Below are 24,664 nucleotides of genomic sequence, written 5' to 3'. Positions count from 1 at the left end.
TTTGGAATTCTGGAGCCAACTGAGGCTTGCAACTTCCAGGGGAAGGTTTGGATGGTAAATTTTGATCAATTTCAGCTTTTAGCACAGTAGTAGCTACCTACCCTACATCTCATCCCAGTGACAGGTAGCTGTGCATGCACTCCAGGGGCAGCTTGCAATGCAGCTTGCAGGAACTAGGGTAGCAAAAAGGACTTTCCACAAAATATCAAGGATTTGTGCTCTAATTGTTAATTACTGGTTCTAATCTCAGAGGTACAAAGAGATATGAGGCCATTCTTGTTGCACCTCCCCAGTTATTACAAGTTCCACCCCTTTTGCTGAACAAATTCCAGGGGATTTAAAAGCCTGGCACTTTATCATTCCTCCTTCATTTTTATCTTTCCCCTTTTGAAAGCCAGACATTAAAGACTAGGACATTCAAAAGCAACTGCATATACAAAGGAAATTAGAAAGCCACCATGCATGCCTAGGGAAAGGTGCAGGCTAAGAAAAGACCTGAAAAGACCTTAAGTTTATACCTCAGGCCAATCCTTGGCAAAGAGACACATATAACAATAAAATAACAACAATAATAATAAAGACAAAACTCAGAAATCCTGGGGAAGGAGAAGAATCTGATTTCCAGAGTTACCACATTATTAGGGTCAAATGTCTAGTTTCCAACAACAACAGCAAACAGAAGGATAGAAAGAAACATGAAAGAATGATTCATTCAACTTATTCAAAAAATAAGTTAATGGAAACTGTCCAAAAAAAAAAAAAAAAGAGAGAGAGAGAGACCTGCTGGTGGATCTACTAGACAAAGACCTTAAAACAAATGCCTTAAAAATACTCAAAGAACTACAGGGAGATGTGGAAAAAGAAAACAATGTATGAAATAGAAACATCAATAGAGATATAGAAAACTTAGAAAGAAAGTAAAAAGAAATCCTGGAGCTGAAAAGTACAATAACTGAAATGAAAAATTCACTAGAGGGAGTCAAAGGCAAATTTGAGCCAGGAGAAGAAAGAAGGAGTAAACTTGAAGACAGGGCTATGGAAATTACTGAATCTGAGGAACAAAAACTAAAAAGATTGAAAAAAGTGAACAGCATCAAAGTGACCTGTGGGATACAATCTAATGTGACTACGTATGCATTGTAGGAGTCCCAGAAAGAAAAGAGAGAAAGAAAGTGGGTAGAGTATTTGGATAATGGCTGAAAACTTCCCAAATTTGATAAAAAACATAAAAATAAACATCCAAGAAGCTCAAGGCACTTGACATAAGATGAACTCAGAGACCCACAAAAAGACACATTATAATTAGACTTTTGAAAGACAAGGACTAAGAGAGAATCTTGAAAACAGACAGAGTAAAGTGACTCATCTCATATAAGAAATATTCATGGGATTATCAACAGATTTCTCATCAGAAACTTTGGAGGCCAGAAGGAAGTGGGCTGATAGATTCATAGTGCTAAAAGAAAAAAAGAAAAAAAAAAAGATCTTAAACCAACAACCAAACTCTACAACTGAGGGAACTAGAAAAAAAGAAGAACAAATGAAACCCAAACAACTGAATCTAGCAGAAGGAAGGAAATAATAAAGATGAGAGCAGAGGTAAACAAAATAAGAATTTAAAAAATAGAGAAAATTAATGAAATGAAAAGTTGGTTCTTGGAAAATATCAAAAAATTTGATAAATATTTAGCTAAATGGACTAAGAAAAACAGAAATTTGAATTACTAAAATCAAAAATGAAAGTGGGGACATTACTACTGATTCTACAGAAATACAAAAGATTATAAAGGAGTACCATGTATACCAACCAAATGGATACTCTGTATAAAATGAACAAATTCCTAGAAACACAAAACCTACTAAGACTAAATTATGAAAAAAATAGAAAATCCAAAAAAGACCGAATCAGTAATCAAAAATCTCCCAACAAAGGAAAGCAATGGATCTGATGACTTCACTGTTGAATATTTAAATAAACCTAAGGATTATACAAAACTAAAGGATTCACATTTACTGATTTCAAAACTTTCTACAAAGCTACAATAATCAAAACAACATAAGACAGACATATAGACCAATAGAATAGAATAGAAATCCCAGAAATAACCCTCACATATATAGTCAAATGATTTTTGACATGGGTGCCACAATAATTCAATGGGGAAAAGGAAGGTTTTTCAATAAGTGGTGCTGGGAAAACTAGATATCTGCATGTAAAAGAATGAAGTTAGACCCTGACTAATACTATATATAAAAATTAACTCAATGAATCAAAGACCTAAACATAATATTTAAAACTACAAAATTATTTAAAGGAAAACAGGTCAAAATCTTCATTACATTGGATTTGGCAATGATTTCTTGGATAGGACACCAAAGGTATAGGCAACAAAAGAAAAAATGACAAATAGGAGGGGATGAATTTAAAAAAAAATTTTTATATTTATTCATTTTTGAGACATAGTGAGTAAGGGAGGGACACAGAGAGAGTGGGAGACACAGAATCTCAAGCAGGCTCTAGGCTCTGAGCTGTCAGCACAGAGCCCAACTTGGGACTCAAACCCACATGAGATCATGACCTGAGCTGAAGTCAGATGCTTAACTGACTGAGTCACCCAGGCACCCCTAGATGAAAAATTTTTAAGTTTGTGCATCAAAAGATGCTGTCAATATTTGTAACACTGCATCCTAAAACATCAGAACACACATTATTTTCAAGTGCATATGGAACATTTTCCAGAAGAGATCACACATAAGGCCACAAAACAAGCCTCAACAAATTCAAGAAGATCAAAGTCATACCACGCATCTTTTCTGACCACAGTACTCTGAAACTAGAAATCAACCACAGGAAAAAAAACCTGGAAAGAACACAAATACATGTAGGTTAAACAACATGCTACTAAACCATCAATGGGTCAACCAGGAAATAAAAGAAGAAATAAAAAAGTACATGGAAACAAATGAAAATGAAAACACAACAGTCCGAACCTTTGGGATGCAGTACAAGCAGTTCTAAGAGGAGAGTTTATAGCAATACAGGCTTACCTCAAGAAGCAAGAAAAATCTCAAATAAACCACCTAACCTTATACCTAAAGTCGCTAGAAAAAGAACAACAAACAAAACCTAAAACCAGCAGAAGGAAGGATAATATAGATTAGGACAGAAATAAATGATACAGAAACTAAAAAAAACAATAAAACAGATCAATGAAACCAGGAGTTTATTCCTTGAAAAAATCAATAAAATTGATAAACCTCTAGCCAGGCTTATTAAGAGAAAAAAAAGAAAGGACTCAAATAAATAAAATCACAAATGAGAGAAGAGAAAGTCACACCACAGGAATACAAACAATTATAAGAAATATTATGAAAAGCTATATGCCAACAAATTGGATTGCCTAGAAGAAATGAATAAATTCCTAGAAACACATAAAACTACCAAAACTGAAATAGTAAGAAACAGAAAATTTGAACAGACTGACAACCAGCAAAGGAATTGAATCAGTTATCAAAAAACTCCCAACAAACAAAAGACCAGGACCAGAGAGCTTCACAGGCAAATTCTACCAAACACTTAAAGAAGAGTTAATACCTATTCTTCTCAAACTATTCCAAAAAATAGAAAAGGAAGAAAAACTTCCAAATTCATTCTATGAGGCCAGCATAACCCTGATACAAAAATCAGATAAAGACACCACAAAAAAAGAGAACTACTGGCCAATATCCCTGATGAACATAGATGCAAAAATCCTCAAGCAAATACTAGTAAACCAAATCCAACAGACATTAAAAAATTAGTCACCAAGGAAAAGTGGTATTTCTTTCTAGGTTGCAAGGATGGTTCAATATTCACAAATCAATCAACATGATACATCACAACAATAAGGGAAAGGATAAGAACCATATGATCATTTCAATAGACACAGAAAAAACATTTGACAAAGTACAACATCAATTCATGATAAAAACTCTCTGCGAAGTAGGTCTAGAGGGAAGATACCTCAACATAATAAAGACCATATATGAAAAACCCATAGCTAATATCATCCTCACTGGGGAAAACCTGAGAGCTTTTCTCTTAAGTTGGGAACAAGACAAGGATGCCCACTCTCACTACTTTTATTCAACATAGTACTGGAAGTCCTAACCACAGCAATCAGACACAAAAAGAAATAAAAGGTATCCAAATTGGTAAGAAAGAAATAAAGCTTTCACTATTTGCATATCTATAGAAAACCTGAAAGACTCCACCAGAAAACTGCTAGAACTGATAAACAGATTCAGTAAAGTTGCAGGACACAAAATCAATGTACAGAAATCTGTTGCCTTTCTATATACCAATAATGAAGCAGCAGAAAGAGAAATTAAGAAACAATCCCATTTACAATTGCACGAAAAATAATAATACCTAGGAATTTATACCTAGGAATAAACTTAACCAAAAAGGTGAGAGACCTGTACTCTGAAAAAGATGAAACATTGATGAAGGAAATTGAAGATGACACAAAGAAATGGAAAGACATTCCATGCTTATGGATTAGAAGAACAAATATTATTAACATGTCTATACTACCCAAAGCAATCTACACACTTAATGCAATCCCTATCAAAATGCCAATAGCATTTTTCACAGAACTAGAAGAAACAATCCTAAAATTTGTATAGGACCACAAAAGATCCCAAATAACCAAAGCAATCTTGAAACTGAAGAGCAAAGCTAGAGACATCAAAATTCCAGATATCAAGGGGCGCCTGGGTGGCTCAGTCGGTTAAGCCTCCGACTTCGGCTCAGGTCATGATCTCGCAGTCCGTGAGTTCGAGCCCCACGTCGGGCTCTGTGCTGACAGCTCAGAGCCTGGAGCCTCCTTCGGATTCTGTGTCTCCCTCTCTCTCTCTGACCCTCCCCCATTCATGCTGTCTCTCTCTGTCTCAAAAATAAATAAACATTTAAAAAAAAATTTAAAAAAAATTCCAGATATCAAGTTATAGTACAAAGCTGTAGTAATCAAAACAGTATGGTACTGGCACCAAAATAGACACATAGATCAATGAAACAGAACAGAAAATCCAGAAGTAAAGCCACAATTATATGGTCAATTTGTCTTTGACAAAGCAGGAAAGAATATCCAACGGGAAAAAGACAGTCTCTTCAGCAAATGGTGTAGGGAAAACAGGACAGCAACATGCAAAAGAATGAAGCTGGACACTTGCTTACATCATACACAAAAATAAATTCAAAATGAATTAAAGACCTCAATGTGAGACTTAAAACCATAAAAATTCTAGAAGAGCACACAAGCAATAACTTCTCTGACATTAGCCATAGCAACTTTTTCCTAGATACATCTCTTGAGGCAAGGGAAACAAAAGCAAAAATAAACTGTGGGACTACATCAAAATATAAAGCTTCTGCACAGCAAAGGAAACAATCAACAAAACAAAAAGGCAACAAGATATTTAAGTGACATATTTAAAAGATATTTAAAGTGACATATCTGATAAAGGGTTAGTATCCAAAATATATAAAGAATTTATACAAGTCAACACCCAAAAAACAAACAATCCAATTAAAAAATGGGCAGAAGACATAAACAGACATTTGTCCCAAGAAGACATACGAACAGACACATGAAAGATCCTTAACATCATTCGTCATCAGGGAAATGCAAATCAAAACTACAATGAGACACCTGTTAGAATGGCTGAAATCAACAACACAAGAAACAACAGGTATTGGGGAGGATATTGCACTGTTGGTGGAAATGCAAACTGGTGCAGCCCGTGGGAAAGTAGTATGGAGCTTCCTCAAAAATTTAAAAATAGAACTACCTTAATAGCCAGGATTCAGACCACTGGGTATTTACCTAAAGAATATAAAAACACCAATTCAAAGGTATACATGCATCCTTGTTTTTATAGCAGCATTATTTACAATAGCCAAATTATGGAAGTGGTCCAAGTGTCCATTGATGAATGAATAAAGAAGACATGGTATATATGTACACACACACACACACACACACACACACTGGAAAATCATTCAGCCATAAAAAAGAATGAAATATTGACATTTGCAATGACATGGATGGAGCTAGAGAGTATAATGTTGAGTAAAATGTCAGAGAAAGACAAATACCATATGATTTCACTCATGAAATTTAGGAAACAAAACAAATGAGCAAAGAGGAAAAAAAGGAGAGAGGGAAAAACCAAGAAACAGACTCTTAATTACAGAGAACAAATGGATGGTTTCCAGAGGGAAGGTGAGTGGGGGGATGGATTAAATAGGTAATGAAGATTAAAGGAGTACAGTTGTGATGAGCACTGGGTGATATATGGCATTGTTAAATCACTATATTGTACACCTGAAACTAATATAACAGTATGTTAATTAACTGGAATTAAAATAAAAACTTAAAAAAATTTAAAACTGTAAAAAAAAGACACTATCAACAGACTAAAAAGGCAAACCACAGAATGGGAGAAAATATTTACAAATCACATATCTGATAATATCAAGAATATATAAGAATTCCTAACACTAAATAACAAAAGCCAAACAATCCAATTCAAAATTTGGCAAAGGACTTGAATAGAAATTTCTCTAAAGAAGATATAAATGGCCATATAGCACATGAAAAAAGATGCTCAACATGTCTCGTCATTAGGGAAATGCAAATCAAAACTACAATGAGATACCACCTAATATCCATTAGGATAGCTAATTTCAAAAAAAAAAAAAAAAAACCCAAAACAGAAAATTACAAGTGTTGATAACAATGTACAGAAAATTGAACCCTTTGTGCATGCTTGGGAATGTAAAATGGTACAACCACCAAGGAAAATAGTTCTTCAAAAAGTAAAAACAGAATTATCATATGATCTAGCAATTCTACTTCTGGGTATTTATCTCAAAGAATTGAAAGCAGTGTCTCAAAGAGATATATGTATGCCCAAATTCATGGCAGCATTATTCACAATAACCAAAACATGGAAGCAACCCAAATGTGCACTGGCAGATGAATAAATAAGTAAAGTTGTATAGACATATGATGGGATATTATTCTGACTTAAAAAGGAATATTTTTAAGTAGTATGAACTTTGAGGACATTATGCTAAGTGAAATAGACCACTCACAAGAAAAATTAAAAATTAAAAAAACAAATACTGCATGACTCCACTTAGGTTAATACTTAGTCAAAAGCATAAAGGCAGAAAGTAGAATGGTGGCTGCCAGGGGCTGGGGCAAAAGAGAAAATGGGGAGTTATTATTTAATGGGTATACAGTTTCAGTTTTATAAGATGAAAAGAGTTCTCGAGATAGATGGTAGTGGTGATAGCACGACATTATGAGTATATTTAATACCACTGACCTATACACTTAAAAATTTTTAAATGGAAAATGTTATTAACCATAATTAAAAAAATGAAAAAAAGCGCTCGTGAAGCAATCTGAGTGCAGAATGCTAGATACTTAGTATTTTCCCCAATCTTTTTACCCAGGTCCAATGGAAATTTTTTAAGCCATTTTCCTTTTGTGAATTTTTCCAAAGTACTCAATTTCATTTTCATAGAACTAACCATTTTCTTTATTTATATTTCAAATAACAGTTATGTGACGGTTTATACAAACATCAGTTAAGTGATGTAATTCAATAACAAGTATATCTAGCATAAACAGGTTGAATAAACACAACTGTTTCTTGGTAAGTCTACCACTCTCTAGTGAGAACAAAAGTCTACATGTATACTGGGCAGTGGCATATTACCTCAATGGCTTCAGTGTGCTGTGTGCATCAGTTAATACGTTTTGTTTATAGAGGCAATGGAGAGTACCCATTATTTTTTATTATGTTGGTTAAATAGAGGTTAGTTACAAGAGTTTTTTCTTGAGCTCCAGGGGACGACCAGGAGGAAGTCAGATTGCAGTGGGAGTAGGAGTTTAAAGAATATAGAAAATAGAAAAGATTGAATCTAAATCCCCAAGCATTTTCTAGTAAACTGTAGCCAGATCTAGTGAATTTTCTATTTCTTGAATTCTAGTTGCTGAAAACTGACTGACATCATCATCTTTTGAGAAGTTAAATTTTAGTCGTGGAATTTCTATTTGAACTAAAATTACATGACTTAGAGATATATTTTGATTTAAACCTAATGACAGCAAATTGGTTCATAGTAGGAATATAGTAATTCTGGATAAATATAAATTTTATGTTTCAAAATGAAACAATGTGTTCTAATTGCAATGAACAAGAGAATGTAGTTAGTCCCAATTGCCACATGAGACACTGTGCCAAGAATTTCAAGAACAGGAAAAAAAACCCAGAATTGTAGTCAACATGAATGCCAGGGAAAGAATGCTTCCAAAAGGCTCTAAGACTCTCCATGGGAAAGCAGTTTCTTTAGTTCCTTAAATCTCCATATCCATACCTTTCATCAACACTGAGAATTTCCTCAATTTTCAAATTCCTGGTTCAGTATTCTGTTTTCCTTTATTAAAACTCCTGTCATTGCTCTGAAATCTCCTTCTCAGTTTTTAAAGTTCAAATTTATGAAGGTCTTGAGGATTTTGTTTTCCAATAGTATCAAATTTTTCCTTTTAATGTAACTAGTGAGGAAGAATATAAACAAGGGCTGGACAGCGGCCCTCTGGCACCCAAAGAAATTACACTTTTTTCCCTTCTATCCCTTGCTTGCTATCTTCTGGGTCTCTAAGAAAATGACAAAGTTTCTGTCCTGGTAACTTGCTTGGTCTGTAAAGTGATAGCTGATATGAAGCTTTTCCGTATCACGAGAATGCACTAAAATTCAGAATCTCACCAGAAGATGGTTCATTCCTGGGTTTCCGCATCCCCCCCCCCGCCCCCCGCAAAAAGACAATTTTTCTCAATTCATCACCCTTCCAAGGATATTTTGAATGTATCACTTTCCCAGAGTGAGCAACACCAAAGCAACATGGAAAGATGCCACATCAGGCTTCTGTCCGTTCCAATTTATATTACTGGTTTTCTAATTGGCTCTTTAGCTACTATAAGTATACATCAATATTGTCCTTCCTTACCAAACTGCTTACTGCTTAAGTCTGAAGATTTGTAAACAAACATAAAGGAAATATATATATATTTCTCCAAAGCCATCAAAGATAAATACATTTTCTTCTCATGCATTCAAAAATTGGGGATGGGGTTAAAGCCTCATATGATTCCAGTAGAGTAAAACCTTGAATTGAGAGTAACTTTTTCTGTGAGTGTTCTGCAAGATGAGGAAACATTTTAATACATTTTAACTTGATAAATGAGCTATGTCTTGCGATACAGGTAGTACAAGACACCGAATGGCACATGATCACAACTGGGCCAATGGTTCTTGGAATTTGCTTTGATATATGAGTGCTTTAGATTACAAGCATGTTTCCAGAACAAATTAGGCTTGCAAACCAAGGTTTTACTGTATCTTAACAAAATTGGTGTTTTTACCTGCGAAAGCTTTCTCTCTTTCATTATTCTCACTTGGCTTGAGAGTTGCTGCTTTCTACTCAACCAAAAATATGAAAGATTCAAGTACTAAGAATTTAAGTGTTGAGCATATTGCAGTATGTGGTGCTGGTTTCACCCACCTGCTGGCTCCCATCCACCAGAATTCAAAATGGAAAATGTACCTAATGAAGGTTTATACATAATTTCTGGGAAAGATTTTTGGATTTCGTTTTTTTTTAATTTAACCCCATTATTTATTTCATATAAGTGGTCCCAAAGAGAGCTCTATAGTGACCAGCTTTAATTTATATACCTCAGGGATCCACAGCACCATAAATGGAAGGCCCTGGTCTTAAAATGACAGCATGCTTGGTTAACAGGCGGGATACAGCAGTTTGGAATTAACTAAAAGAAACAGAGTTATATATTCCACCTTCTGTTTATTTAGCTACCTGAAAGGTTATTCTAACTGCATCCTATCAAATATGTTAGCTGAATTAGATTTAATCCATTGTTCAATGCTAATTCTTTATGTAGCATTACACAAATTGTCGAAATGTTTTGTCTTCTGTACATGTATAAATGGAGATTATATTCTTGCATTCTGTGATGAAATACTTAACTCCTGCTTTTGTTGCCACCATCCAAAGGGTTTAAGGCTACTTCCTGTGTTTATGGCTTGGAAAGGTAACCCAAAAGGTAAGAGATATTAGTCCAAACTTTCTTTTTTACAGATAAGAAAGAACTTAGGCTTTTGTGCTTTGACTTCTGCTCTTCCCTCTATAGTCATATATTAAAATCCTACGTGTATTTTTATTTTTATTTTTTTAATGTTTATGTATTTTTGAGAGACAGAGACACAGAGTGCAAGCAGGGGAGGGGTAGAGAGAGAGAGGGAGACACAGAATCCAAAGCAGGCTCCAGGCTCTGAGCTGTCAGCACAGAGCTCTACTCAGGGCTCCAACTCATGAACCGGTGAACAATGAGATCATGACCTGAGCCAAAGTCGGACATTTAACCAACTGAGCCACCCAGGTACTCCTCTAGTTATATTTTTAAAAATGAATTAATACAGTTGACCGTTGAAGAGGTTAGGGGTGCTGACCCTTGTACAATTGAAAATTTGCATATAACTTTGACTCCCCCAAAAGCTTAACTACTAATAGCCTACTGTTGAACGGAAGCCTTACCAATAACATAAACAGACAATTAACACATATTTTGTATGTTATATATATTATATACCATATCCTTACAGTAAAGTAAGCTAGAGACAAGAAATGTTATTAAGAAAATCACAAGGAAGAGAAAATACATTTACTATAATGTTTGTAGAAAAAAATCCATGTATTAGTGGACTTATGCAGTTTAAATCCATGTTGTTGAAGGGCAAACTGTATATGTAAAGCACTTTAAACAGTACCTAGTTCATGATACTAAATAAATATTCGCTCTTATGAAAATATATTTTTATTCCGACTCCTTTGTGAAATCTTCCCTATCCTTATCTGGCCAGTCCTGTACAACAATGTGTTTCTTGGGTTTGTTTTCTTATTCAAACTGAGGTTGAACTTAATTATCTATATGTACCTCTCCTTCACCAAACAGTATTTGAGGGCAAGAACCATGAAATTTCTTTGTATTATCTTTCTCCCCAGTGCCTAGCATTTTACTTTTCAGGCATTAAATTCCTTTTATTTATTTATTTATTTATTTATTTATTTAGAGAGAGGGAGAGAGAGAGAGAGAGAGAGAGAGAGAGAAAGCACGAGCTGGAGAGGGGCAGAGAGAGAGGGAGAGACAACGTGGAGCCATACTTGGGGCTTGAACTCATCGGACCATGAGATCACGACCTGAGTTGAAATCAAGAGTAGGACACTTAACCAACTGAGCCACCCTGGCATCTCTCTGGCACTACATCCCTTAAAAAAACTGTTAATTGAAGGGTGCCTGGGTGGCTCAGTCAGGCTTCCAACTTCTGCTCGGGTCATGATCTTACAGGGTTCATGAGCCTGCATCAGGCTCAGTGTTAATGGTGCAGAGCCTGCTTGGGATTCTCGCTCTCTCCTCTCTCTGCCTCGCCCCCAGTCGCACTTTTTCTCTCATTATAAATGAATAAATGTAAAAAAAAAACCCAAAAAACAAAAACCTGTTAATTGATTTAATTGTAATGATGACCTTAAAAGCCATTTGGAAGTTATCAGTTAACACTATAAAATTCTCTCTTAGATCTGCCTACAAATACTAACAAACACCAAATTAGGGTTTTTTTTAATGTTTATTTATTTATTTTGAGAGAGAGAGAGAGCATGCACGAGTGGGAGAGGGGCAGAGAGAGAGAATCCCAAGCAGGCTCCAAACTGTCAGCACAGAGCCCAACACAGGGCTCGGTCTCACAAACCATGAGATCATGACCTGAACCAAAGGCAAGGGTCCAACACTTAACTAACTGAGCCACCCAGGAAGCCCCAAATTAGTTTCTTTATGCAAACTGGAGTTGCAATAAGATTAAGCAAGTAACATGGCCAAATGGCAGGGACCAGAAAAAGCTAACTGCAAAACAGCAATAACAAAATGCACAAACAATGGGATTAACAATGTTATTAATTTAGAATGGAACTCCCTAAACAAACAGACACATTGATACACTATTAGGGACAAGGATAGATTTAGGCAAGTGAACAGGGCAACTGAAGCTCGGTTCAGACCCCATTTATAGGTAGGAAAGAGAAACTGTAATCTTAAGAAAGCATCTGAAATGGTTTCCAAGTGTTTCATTAAGGGGTGATGGCAGGATAGGAGATTAAAAAGAACTATAGGGGTGCCTGGGTGGCTCAGTTGGTTAAGCCTCTGATTTCAGCTCAGATCACGATCTCACGGTTAATGAGTTCAACCCAGCATCAGGCTGTCTGCCTCAGCACAGAGCCCACTTTGGATCCTCTGTACCCCTCTCTCTCTGCCCCTCCCCTGCTCATGCTTTCTCTCTCTTACTCAAAAATAAACATTAAAAAAAAAGAAACGCGTTAAAAAAAATAAAAATAAAAGGAATTATAGCCTCTTAAATGCAAAGAATACATCTTTCTACATTAGTTCCGCCCACAAGATGTTTGTTAAAGAATTCCTGTTTATTACAGTGGTTTCCATTTAACCAGGATCATCTTCATGTGTAGTGCTATTTCTTCAAAGAGTATCAAAGATATAATCACCACTCAAAGACCAATTCCAATTTTCTAAAGACTTTAGGAATTTCCATATGGAATTTGTTCTCTAGAACTCCTAATAGCTGGGCTTTTGCCTAGAGAACCAGTACTGTTCCCCCCTCATGTTTACTAAGTGGATTATCAGGTGCACAAATCTCTAGATGGTGTTTGGTTGTAGATAGCAGGTCCCAAGTCTACAAGTTACCCCTGTCAATGGAGCACCCCTAAGAAATACTAAATGGTTCGGACCTCAAATTCCATAGCATCCCTTATTTGAAATCAGTGAAGGAAGGATAGGAAGGGAGTGGGGAGGACATTGTGTAGGAAAGAAAGAAGTTTAATGTTGAGTTTGATGGGACACAGAAAAGATCAGGAAAATAGAAGCTGAAGTCAATAGTTTTAATAATAGGAGAACTAAAGAAAATGTTTTTCAGTCTTTAGGAGAGTGAAAGAAGACTATAAGCATAAATGGTTGGAAGTACTTGGCCTCTAGCTCATTAATATGCCCTGGGGATGGCAGTTCATTTCTAAATTTGCTTTTTTCCCCATTTGTAGAAAGGTGCCCTCTGACAATTTAATTTTTTTTAAGAGTCTGCAAAGAGCTCAGGCCTTTGGGTAATGAGACTTTTGGTGTCTCTACCCTTTAGATCCTTGTAATGCTTAAGGATGGTTAACGAGGGGTTTTTAAAGTCTGAGAGCTCTATTGTCTGAGAAAGGGAGTCATCCTTGACACTTCTCTATAGCAGGCATGAAAAGAATAAAAAAACAGTTGGATTTCTTTCATTCCTGTGATGGCAGTCTAATGAGACTGTCAGCTGGTTTCTGCTGAACTTGCTCCATCATTTCTAATCCTAATTCTCTCACCTTTTAATCATTTTGGTGAATTGTTCAATATCCTTATTTTTTAAATTTCCCTTTTCATGTAAGTCAGCTACAGTTAGTTCTTATATCTTACAATCAAGAATTCTAACTACTTAGGGGCACCTGGGTCGCTCAGATGGTTACACATCCAACTTCAGCTCAGGTCATGATCTTGTGGTTCATGAGTTTGAGCCCCATGTCGGGCTCTGTGCTGACAGTGTAGAACCTGGAGCCTGCTTCGGATTCCGTGTCTCCCTCTCTCCTTGCCCCTCCTCCACTCGTTCTCTCTCTCTCTCTTTCTCTCAAAATTAAATAAATATTAAAAAAAAGAATTCTAACTACTTCAATATCCCTTTTCTCACACATGTTATTCAGTCCTGTTAATTCTACTTCCAAAATAGATCTTGAATTGATTCACTTTTATACAGTTACTCTGATATCACCCTTAATCTAGGCTACCATCTTCTCTTACCCAGACCGTTATAAGAACTTTCATGGTTCTGCTTTTGTCATCCTCAAATCTAATCCATTCTCCACATTGCAACCACAGTGATCTTTTAAAACTCAGATCTGATCATGATATTCCTCAGTCTAATATTCTTCAATTGCTTCCCATTGTTCTTAGAAGAAAAGGAGAAAATTTAAAATCCTTAAAGTGGTCTATAAGACCTTTTATATTCTGGTTCCAGATACCTTCTCTAATCTTGTCTTATAGCATGCTCCCCAGTTGCTCACTGAGCTCCAACAATTCTGGCCTCCTTTTACCTTCTTGAACACAATAAGCTCCTTATTAACTCGGGGACTTCAAACATGATGCTCCCCCCATCTACAATACTCCCCTTATCAACTGTGTGCCTTGTTGGTCTTTCCTTATTTCTTAATCTAAATTAGTTCATGCTCTCTTCTTTCAAAGCATTTTGTTCCTTTTTTTCATAGTGGTATCAAAATTTTTTTAAGTTTATTTATTTATGTTGAGGGAGAGAGAGAAAGAGAGAGGGAGGGGCAGAGAGAGAAGGAAAGAGAGATTCCCAAGCAGGCTCCGCACTGTCAGTGCAGAGCCCAATGTGGGGCTTGAACTCACGAACTGTGAGACACCACATGTTTTGCTCACTACTGGATCTCCAGCATCCAGTAGGGTGCCTAATATACAAAATATCTTTTTATTTTTTCATTTTTTTAATATTTATTTTTGTGTGTGAGAGAGAGAGGACAGAGTGTGAGTGGAGAAGGAGCAGAGAGAGAAGGGGACACAGAATCTGAAACAGGTTCCAGGATCTGAGATATCAGCACAGAGACCAATGCGGGGCTCAAACCTACAAACCTTGAGATCATGACCTGAGCTGAAGTCGGACAGTCAAACGACAGAATATCTTTAAGAATTATCTTTGTCGGGTGGGGGTAGGGGCGCACCTGGGTGGCTCAGTCAGTGAAGCATCCAACTTCATTCAGCTCGCATCATGATCTTGACGTTCATGAGTTTGAGCCCTGCGTCAGGCTCTGTGCTGACAGCTCAGAGCCTGAAGCCTGTTTCAGATTCTGTGTCTCCCTCACTCTCTCTGCCCTTTCCCCACTCGCACTCTGTCTCTCTCAAAAATACATGTAAAAAAATTTTTTTTAAAGAATTATCTTTGGATTGGAAGAATAAATATTGTTAAAATGTCAGTACTACCCAAAGCAATCTACACATTCAATGCAATCTCAATCAAAATTGTACCAGCATTCTTCTCGAAGCTAGAACAAGCAATCCTAAAATTTGTATGGAACCACAAAAGACCTTGAATAGCCAAAGTAATATTGAAGAAGAAGACCAAAGCAGGAGGCATCACAATCCCAGACTTTAACCTCTACTACAAAGCTGTAATCATCAAGACAGCATGGTATTGGCACAAAAACAGACACATAGACCAATGAAATAGAATAGAGACTCCAGAATTGGACCCACAAAAGTATGGACAACTAATCTTTGACAAAGCAGGAAAGAATATCTAATGGAAAAAAGACAGTCTCTTTAACAAGTGGAGAACTAGACAGCAGCATGCAGAAGAATGAAACTAGACCACTTTCTTACACCACTCACAAAAATAAACTCAAAATGGATGAAGGACCTGAATGTGAGACAGGAAACCATCAAAACCCTAGAGGAGAAAGCAGAAAATACCTCTCTGACCTCAGCCACAGCAGTTTCTTACTTGACACATCTCCAAAGACAAGGGAATTAAAAGCAAAAATGAACTATTGGGACCTCATCAAGATAAAAAGCTTCTGCTGTTTGTAAAGGAAACAATCAACAAAACTAAAAGGCAACTGATGGAATGGGAAAAGATATTTGCAAATGACATATCAGACAAAGAACTAGCATCCAAAATCTATAAAGAATTCACCAAACTTCACACCCAAAAAACAAAAAATCCAGTGAAAAAGTGGGCAGAAGACATGAATAGACACTTTTCTAAAGAAGACACCTAGATGGCCAACAGCACATGAAAAGATAATGTCACTCCTCATCAGGGAAATACAAATCAAAACCACACGGAGATACCATCTCACGCCAGTCAGAGTGGCTAAAACGAACAAATCAGGAGACTATAGATGCTGGAGAGGATGTGGAGAAACGGGAACCCTCTTGCACTGTTGGTGGGAATGCAAACTGATGCAGCCACTCTGGAAAAGTGTGGAGGTTCCTCAAAAAATTAGAAATAGATCTACCCTATGTCCCAGCAATAGCACTGCTAGGAATTTACCCAAGGGATACAGGAGTGCTGATGCATAGGGGCACTTGTACCCCAATGTTTATAGCAGCACTTTCAACAATAGCCAAATTATGGAAAGAGCCTAAATGTCCATCAACTGATGAATGGATAAAGAAGTTGTGGTTTATATACATAATGGAATACTACTTGATAACGAGAAAGAATGAAATATGGCCTTTTGTAGCAACATGGATGGAACTGGAGAGTGTTATGGTAAGTGAAATAAGTCGTACAGAGAAAGACAGATACCATATATTTTCACTCTTATGTGGATCCTGAGAAACTTAACAGAAGACCATAGGGAAGGGGAAGAAAAAAAAAGAGAAGGAGGAAGCCAAGCCATAAGAGACTCTTGAGAACTGAGAATAAACTGAGGGTTCATGGGGGTTGGGGGGGAGGGGAAAGTGGGTGATGGGCATTGAGGAGGGCACCTGTTGGGATGAGCACTGGGTGTTGTATGGAAACCAATTTGACAATAAATTTTATATTAAAAAGAAAGAAAGAAAGAAAGAAAGAAAGAAAGAAAGAAAGAAAGAAAAGGAAAGAGAAAGAAAGAAAGAAAGAAAGAAAGAAAGAATGAATTACCTTTGAATCCAATGGTCACATTCTCTTCTCCTACCCTCAGCATTCTAAAATCATTAAATCCTTCAATTAATCTCTAAAATATGCTTCTATTATCACTGCTACTGATTTTGTTCAGGCCATCATCATTTCTTACCTGGGCATTTACAATAATCTCCTAACTAGTCCTCTTGTCCCTATTCTTGCCCCTCTCTAAACTATCTTCCACACCACAGCCAGAGTGATCTCTCTTTTTTTTTTTTTTTAATTTAAATTTTACTTAACATACAATGCAAATTGGTTTCAGGAGTAGACTTCAGTGATTCATCATTTACATGCAATACCCAGTGCTCATCATAACAAGTGCTCTCTTTAATACCATCTAGCCCATCCCCCACCATTTCCCTCCATCAACTCTCAGTTTGTTCTCTATCCTTAAGAGTCTTTGGTTGTTTGTTTCCCTCTCTCCTCTTTTTTCCCCCTTGCTATATGTTCAACTGTTTTGTTTCTTAAATCCACATATGAGTGAAATCATGGTATTTGTCTTTCTCTGATTGACTTATTTTGCTTAGCATAATATATTCAAGCTTCATCCACATTGTTGCAAATGGCAAGATCTCATTCTTTTTGATGACTAAGTAATATTCCACTATATATGTATATGCCACATGTTCTTTATTTATTCATCAGTTGATGGCATTTGGGCTCCCTCAATAGTTTGGCTATTGTTGACAATGCTGCTATAAGCATCAGGGTGCATTTATCCCTTGGAATCTGTGTTTTTGTATCACTTGGGTAAATACCTAGTAGTGCAATTGCTGGAATATAGGGTAGTTCTTTTTTTAGTTTTTTGAGGAACCTCCATACTGTTCTCCAGAGTGGCTGCACCAGTTTTCATTCCCATCAACAGTGCAAAAGTTTCCCCTTTCTCCACATCCTCACCAACACCTGTTGTTTCTTGTGTCGTTAATTTTAGCCATTCTGACAGGTGTGAGGTGGTATCTCATTTGGTTTTGATTTGTATCTCCCTGATGATGTGTGATGTTGAGCATCTTTTCATGTGTCTGTTAGCCATCTGGATGTTTTCTTTCAAAAAGTGTCTATTCATGTCTTCTGCCCATTTCTTAACTGGGTTATTTGGTTTGGGAATGTTGAGTTTGATAAGTTCTTTATAGATTTTGGATACTAACCCTTTATCCAATATGTCATTTGCAAATATTTTCTCCCATTCCATAGGTTGCCTTTTAGTTTTCAGAGTGATCTCTTTAAAACACCAGTCACATAATGTCAAGTCCCTATTGACAATCCTTTGATAGCTTTCCATCACCTGCAGGATAAAGACCAAATTCCTCATACAAAGCCCTAAATGGCTTGGTTCTTATCTATTTCTAGCTTCATTTCCCAACTACTCTCCACTTCTAATCTTAAGCTTTCATTCTTTCCTCTTGTTGTTCCCTTGGCCTGGAAAACTGACCTTTTTGTTCACTTCACCAACTCTAATATACCACAATGCCCTGTATTCTATCACAGTTTATCCTGTTGCATTAAACTTTATCTGTGTATGCTGTCTTCCTCTGCCATTACAATGAAAGCTCCTTTAGAACATGAACCTTGTTTTACTCACATTTCTATCATCTTAGTATAGTCTTTTTCAATCTGCAAGTTGTAATCCATTACTTTGGTCATTCATCAGTTTAGTTTGTTATAACTAGTATTAATTGTTTAAAATATTTTTTTAAATTTATTTTTGAGAGAGAGAGAGGAGGGGAGGGGCAGAGAGAGAAGGAGACAGAAGATCTGAAGTGGGCTCTGAGCTGATAGCAGAGAGCCTGATGTGGAGCTTGAATTCACAAACCACAAGATCATGACCCAAGCCAAAGTTGGATGCTTAACTGACTGAGCCACCCAGGCACCCACTAGTATTATTTTTTTTTAAATGACATAGAAGAGAAAATATCAGACTGTATCATATGTAGTAAGAGTTAAATTTTTTGTGTGAAACTTTTCTAGGATCAATAACAAGACAAGTTTGTCTCCTTTTGCCATGCCTATTCAATATTGTACTGGAGGTTTTATTCAGTGGAATAAACAAGAAGCATTTAAAAGCTTTCGGTTGAAAAGGAATTCTTATTCATAGATGACATATTCATTTATGCAGAATATCTGATGGAATATACAAAACTCTACTAGAACTAATAAATGAATTTAGTCAGATTGCAGGACACAAGATAAGTATACAAAAATCAATTATATTTTTATATACTAACAACAAACATTCAGAAACTGAAATACAAACCAACAGTAGCATAAAAATATAAAATATTTAGGAATAAGTGTGACAAAAGATGGGCAAGACCTATACATGGAAAGTATAAAACACTGTTAAATTAAACAAGACCCAAATAATGGAGAAATATTCATATGTGGATGACTTGTTATTTTTAAGATGTTAATTCTTCCAACTGCAATCTTTTTCTTTTTTAGTTTTTTTTTTTTATTGTTTTTGTTTTTGTTCATTTTGTTTTGTTTATTTTGTTGAGAAAGAGAGAGAGCATGTGAGAACAGGGGAAATAAACAGAGGGAGAGAGAGAAAATCCCAAGCAGGCTCTACACTCAGCACAGGGCCCAATGTGGGAATTGATCCCACAACCTTGGGATCATGACCTGAGCCAAAATCAGGAGTCAGATGCTCAATCAACTAAGCCACCCAGGTGCCCCATAGGTTTTATTTTTAAATAATTTCACTACCAACGTGGGGCTCAAACTCACAACCCCAAGATCAAGAGCTACATGCTCCACTGACTGAGCCAGCCAGCCAAAGTTTATGTGAACTTTTTTTGTATAAATTGACAAGCTGATTCCAAAATTCATATGGAAATGCAAAGGACCTAGAATGGTCAATTTAACTTTGATAAAAAAAAAGTTGGAGGATTAACATTATTTTAAGACAGTGTGGTATTGTAAAGATAGACAAATAATAAATGGAATAGAATAGAGAGTCCAGAAATAGATCCACACATATATGGACAATTTATTTTTGACAAAGATGCAAAGACAATCCAGTGGAGAGAAGTATTCATTTCAGCAAAAGCTGTTGGAATAATTGGATACAAATAAATAAACTTGGACCTGTATCTTGCACCATATACAAACATTACCCTAATATGCATCATAGACCACAAACATCTAGAAAAATCTCTGCAACCTGGTGTTAGGCAAAGATTTTTTAAAAATAATACCAAAGGCAAAATCCAAAAAAAGAAAAATGGACAAATATGACTTTATCAAAATTTAAAGGATCTGTTCTTTGAAAAACACTGCTAAGAAAATGACAAGACCAGGAGCACCTGGGTGACTCAGTTGATTAAACATCCAGCTCTTGGTTTCGGCTCAGGTCATGATCTCATGGTTTGTGGGTTCGAGCCCCAGGTCAGGCTCTGCACTGACAGTGCGGAGCCTGCTTGGTATTCTCTCTCTCTCTCTTTCTCTCTCTGTTCCTTCCCTGCTCACTCTCACTTTCTCTCAAAATAAATAAATAAACTTTAAAATAAATAAAATAAAAATAAAAAGACAAACCACAGACTGTAAGAATATTTGCAAAGCAAAGCTTATATCTGATAAAGGACTTAAATCCAGAATATATAGAGAATTCTCAAAACTCAGCAAGAAAACAAACAGCCCAATTTTTAAAAATGGGCCCAACCTGCTTCTGATTCTGTGTCTCCCTCTCTCTCTGCCCCTCCCCCGTTCATGCTCTGTCTCTCTCTGTCTCAAAAATAAATAAACGTTAAAAAAAAAAAATTAAAAAAAAAAAAAAAAGGGGCGCCTGGGTGGCGCAGTCGGTTGAGCGTCTGACTTCGGCTCAGGTCACGATCTCGCGGTCCGTGAGTTCCAGCCCCGCATCGGGCTCTGGGCTGATGGCTCGGAGCCTGGAGCCTGCTTCCGATTCTGTGTCTCCCTCTCTCTCTGCCCCTCCCCCGTTCATGCTCTGTCTCTCTCTGTCTCAAAAATAAATAAACGTTAAAATAAAAAAAAAAAAAAATTTAAAAATGGGCCCAAGATTTGAACAGATTATTTCACCAAATAACATATATGGATAGCATGAAAACATATGAATAGACATTGAGCAATAGGGAAAATGCAAATTAACGTTATAATCAAATACCACCGTACACCTATTAGAATGGCTAAAATTAAAATGACTGACCACACCAAGTGTTGGCAAAAATGTGGAGGAACTAAAACACTTACACCCTGTTGGTAGGAAAGTAAAATGGTATCATCACTTTGGAAAACAGTTTGGCAGTTTCTTAAAAACTTAAACATTCATCAGTTAAGAGAAATGAAAAGCACATGTCCATACAAAGACATGTACACGAATGTTCATAGTAGCTTTATTTGTAATAGCACCACACTTGAAAGAACCCAAGTGTCCATTAACACGTGAACAGATAAACAAATTTTGGCATAGCTATATAATGAAATACTACTTAGTAATAAAAGGCAATTAACTATTGTTATATGCAATAACAGATGAATCTCAAAATAATTATGCTAAGTTAAAGATGCCAGACAAAAAAAGAATGTATACTTTACTATTCCATCCATAGAAAATTCTAGAAAATGCAAACTAATCTACAGTGACAGAAAGCTAATCAGTGGTTGTTGGGGGGTGGGGGAGAAAGAGATGTTAGGAAGGAACTACAAAGAAGCAGGAAACACCTTTTTGAGGTGATGATTATGCACATCATCTTGTGTTGGTGGTTTCATGGGTTACAAATATATAAAAACTTGTCAAATTGTAGAATTTAAATATGTACGATTTATTAACTGTGTATCAATAAAAAATAAATAAGAATAAAAAAGAAATGAATGGAACAAAACTATTGAAGCCCTAGAAGAAAATAAAAGATATTATCATAATCTGAGTAAGGAAGACCTTCTTTAGCATGCATTAAAGCTAGAAATTATCAATAAAAAAACTAATAAAATTGACCACACATTGACACATCACATAAAGTTAAAATAAAAATTTCAGGGGCACCTGAGTGGCTCAGTTGGTTAGGCATCTGACTCTTGGTTTTGGCTCAGGTCATGATCTCACAGTTTCATGGGTTGGAGCCCCGCCACCCCCACTTGTGCTGCCAGCGCGGGCCTGCTTGGGATTTTCCCTCTCCCTCTCTTTCTGCCCCTCCCCCACTCTCTGTCTCTCTCAAATTACATAAATAAACTTAAAAACAATAAAAATAAATTTTAAAAAGCTAAAAAAAAAATAAATTTCAACATATAATACACAAATGATTCATATCTTCATTCAAAGTCTCTTACCAATTAAATAGAAAAGATAGAAAATGGGGGAAAAAAACATGTATTTCCTGTACTTCACAAATGAAAAAATCTAAATTTGCCGGTAAACAAGATGTGCTACTCTGTCGTATCTAATTAACAAATATTAGAAACATGGATTATACACAGTAGGTGAGGGTGTTGATATCATATACTGTTGATGGCACTGTAAATTTGCATAACTCTCTCAGAGAGCAACTAGACAAGATATATAAAACTAAAACACCTAAACACTTAATCCAATAATTGGAATTTTTGGAATTTTTTCCAAGGAAGTCATTAAACAAATGTAATGTGGTTTATAAAAACCCTGAATTGGAAACAATCTAAATGACCATCGCTAGAGAGATTCATTAAATAAACTCTCATTTGCCTGTAGGGAGTTAAGTATGAACAGAATACTAGGTCACCATTAAAATTATCAAAATCTGGGGGGCCTGGGTGGCTCAGTCAGTTGGGCATCTGACTTCGGCTCAAGTCATGATCTTGCGGTCTGTGAGTTTGAGCCCTGCGTCAGGCTCTGTGCTGACAGCTTGGAGCCTGGAGTCTGCTTTGGATTCTGTGTCTCCCTCTCTCTCTGTCCCCTCCCTGCTCACTCTCTCTCTCTCTCTCTCTCAAAAATAAAGATTAAAAAAAGGTTTTTAATAAATAAACATTAAAAAAAATTTTTTAAATATCAAGATCTAAATTTATTGACATGGAAAGTTATTCATAATACAGTAACTGAAAAAAGGCATTTTGCAAAGTAATATACATAAGTATAAGTAAATTTTAAGACTATTTTGTAAAAAAAAAAATCCTGCAAGCAGAGTATTAACAATGTTTTTCTCTGAGAAGGAAGATTGGGTAGAATCTTCCAGTTTTGAGCTTTTGGTATTGCTTGAGTTTTACAACAAAAATGTATTGTTGCTTAAGGGTGAAAGATCAGTAAAAGTTTTCCATTTTAGGAAAAAAATCTGTTCTAATGTTATTCAATAAGAATTTTCTAATAACATTATGAATCAAATTCATTCCTACCTAGGTTTTTAAATGTTCTATTTTGTTCATTGAAAGCTTTTAGAAAGTGTTTCCTCTATTGAAAAATCATGAACAATTTTCTTGAATTGTGATTTTTAAACATTTATAAGCAAAGTTTCCTAACCAAACAGTTTTGAACATGAAAAGTACAAGATGTTGGACTTGTGTTACTAGCTCTGAGTAAAATACATCTATCATCACTTTGTGAGATGACTTCCCACTAAACAAACACCTGGGCTAAGAAAATTAATGGATAAACCAATATTGCAAGCCTGAGCTACATTCATATATATTGGATTAGTTTTCATTCACATCATTATTTCTTGTTGAAAAGTATTCCATCTGAATAATTTTAAAATTCGCTTTTCACAATATATTGTCACACTTAAATATACACTGAAAACACTCTGGATAATATTATACAAAAGTTACAAGACTCTGTAATCATTTTTGAAAAGATGGTATATAATCATCTGTGCTATATAGTTACACATGAAAACAAAGCACTATAAGGAATACCAGTTATTAGAATAATGTGTCTGAAAATTAACCATTGCAAATTAAAAAAAAATCACATTAGGGAATATTGGCAAGACCAAGGCATGATTAAGATAATAATATTATATATCAAATATGAGTTGTATCACTTCTTTGCACCAAATGTTATCATTGCCGCCCATGACAATTTAAACAAAAAATCCAAACACATTATAAATCACACACCCTCACACACACTCTTAAGCAAAAACACCTACCAGGTATACAATCAAATTAAAACTGTAGAGAGATTTATTAGCTTGTAGATGTTCCTAATTATTTGAAAAACTTGTCTTATGTTCAAGAGCAACATCATTCAAGAGTGCATTTCAATCTGAGGTAAGGGGATCAAACCATCATAAAAGTGATCATAGAGAGGGTATATTAAAGCAACGTTTTGGGGCAAAGTAAACTTTTGGCAGGTATTGTGAGTTTTACTCTATAATACACACAATAGTGCTCAACCTTTGTCACTATCTAGAAAGCTTGCTATGTACAGGAGATACAATAATATAAAAGGTATACTGGGGTAGGGGCAACACAGAGGGAAAGGAGCTAAGATTTATTACCTTCAATTATTTTTGTTAAAATCTCTCCTCAGGGCACAGGCACATAATATATTGTACTTTCCATTACTTAGTGCAAATGTAAAACATATCTAAAAAACACATTTCATCGTTATAACATATTAAAATAACAAGTAGGATGTCATGATGTTAATTTGACAGATGGACTGTCATTTAACAATGTTGTACAACATTAGTTAACAGCAAATTAATATCATCATACCCAATTTTTCTTAACATTCAGATTGGGAAAAGTTTCCTAGTAAAGTATTATTGATTTGTTTACTAATCTAATGAGGCAAAATAGCTACCTAAAAATATGCAAATGTAATCCACATATAATTCT

This window comes from Panthera uncia, chromosome E1 (assembly GCF_023721935.1).
Source record: "Panthera uncia isolate 11264 chromosome E1, Puncia_PCG_1.0, whole genome shotgun sequence".
Classification (NCBI taxonomy): domain Eukaryota; kingdom Metazoa; phylum Chordata; class Mammalia; order Carnivora; family Felidae; genus Panthera; species Panthera uncia.
Note: the sequence above shows the minus strand (reverse complement) of the source record.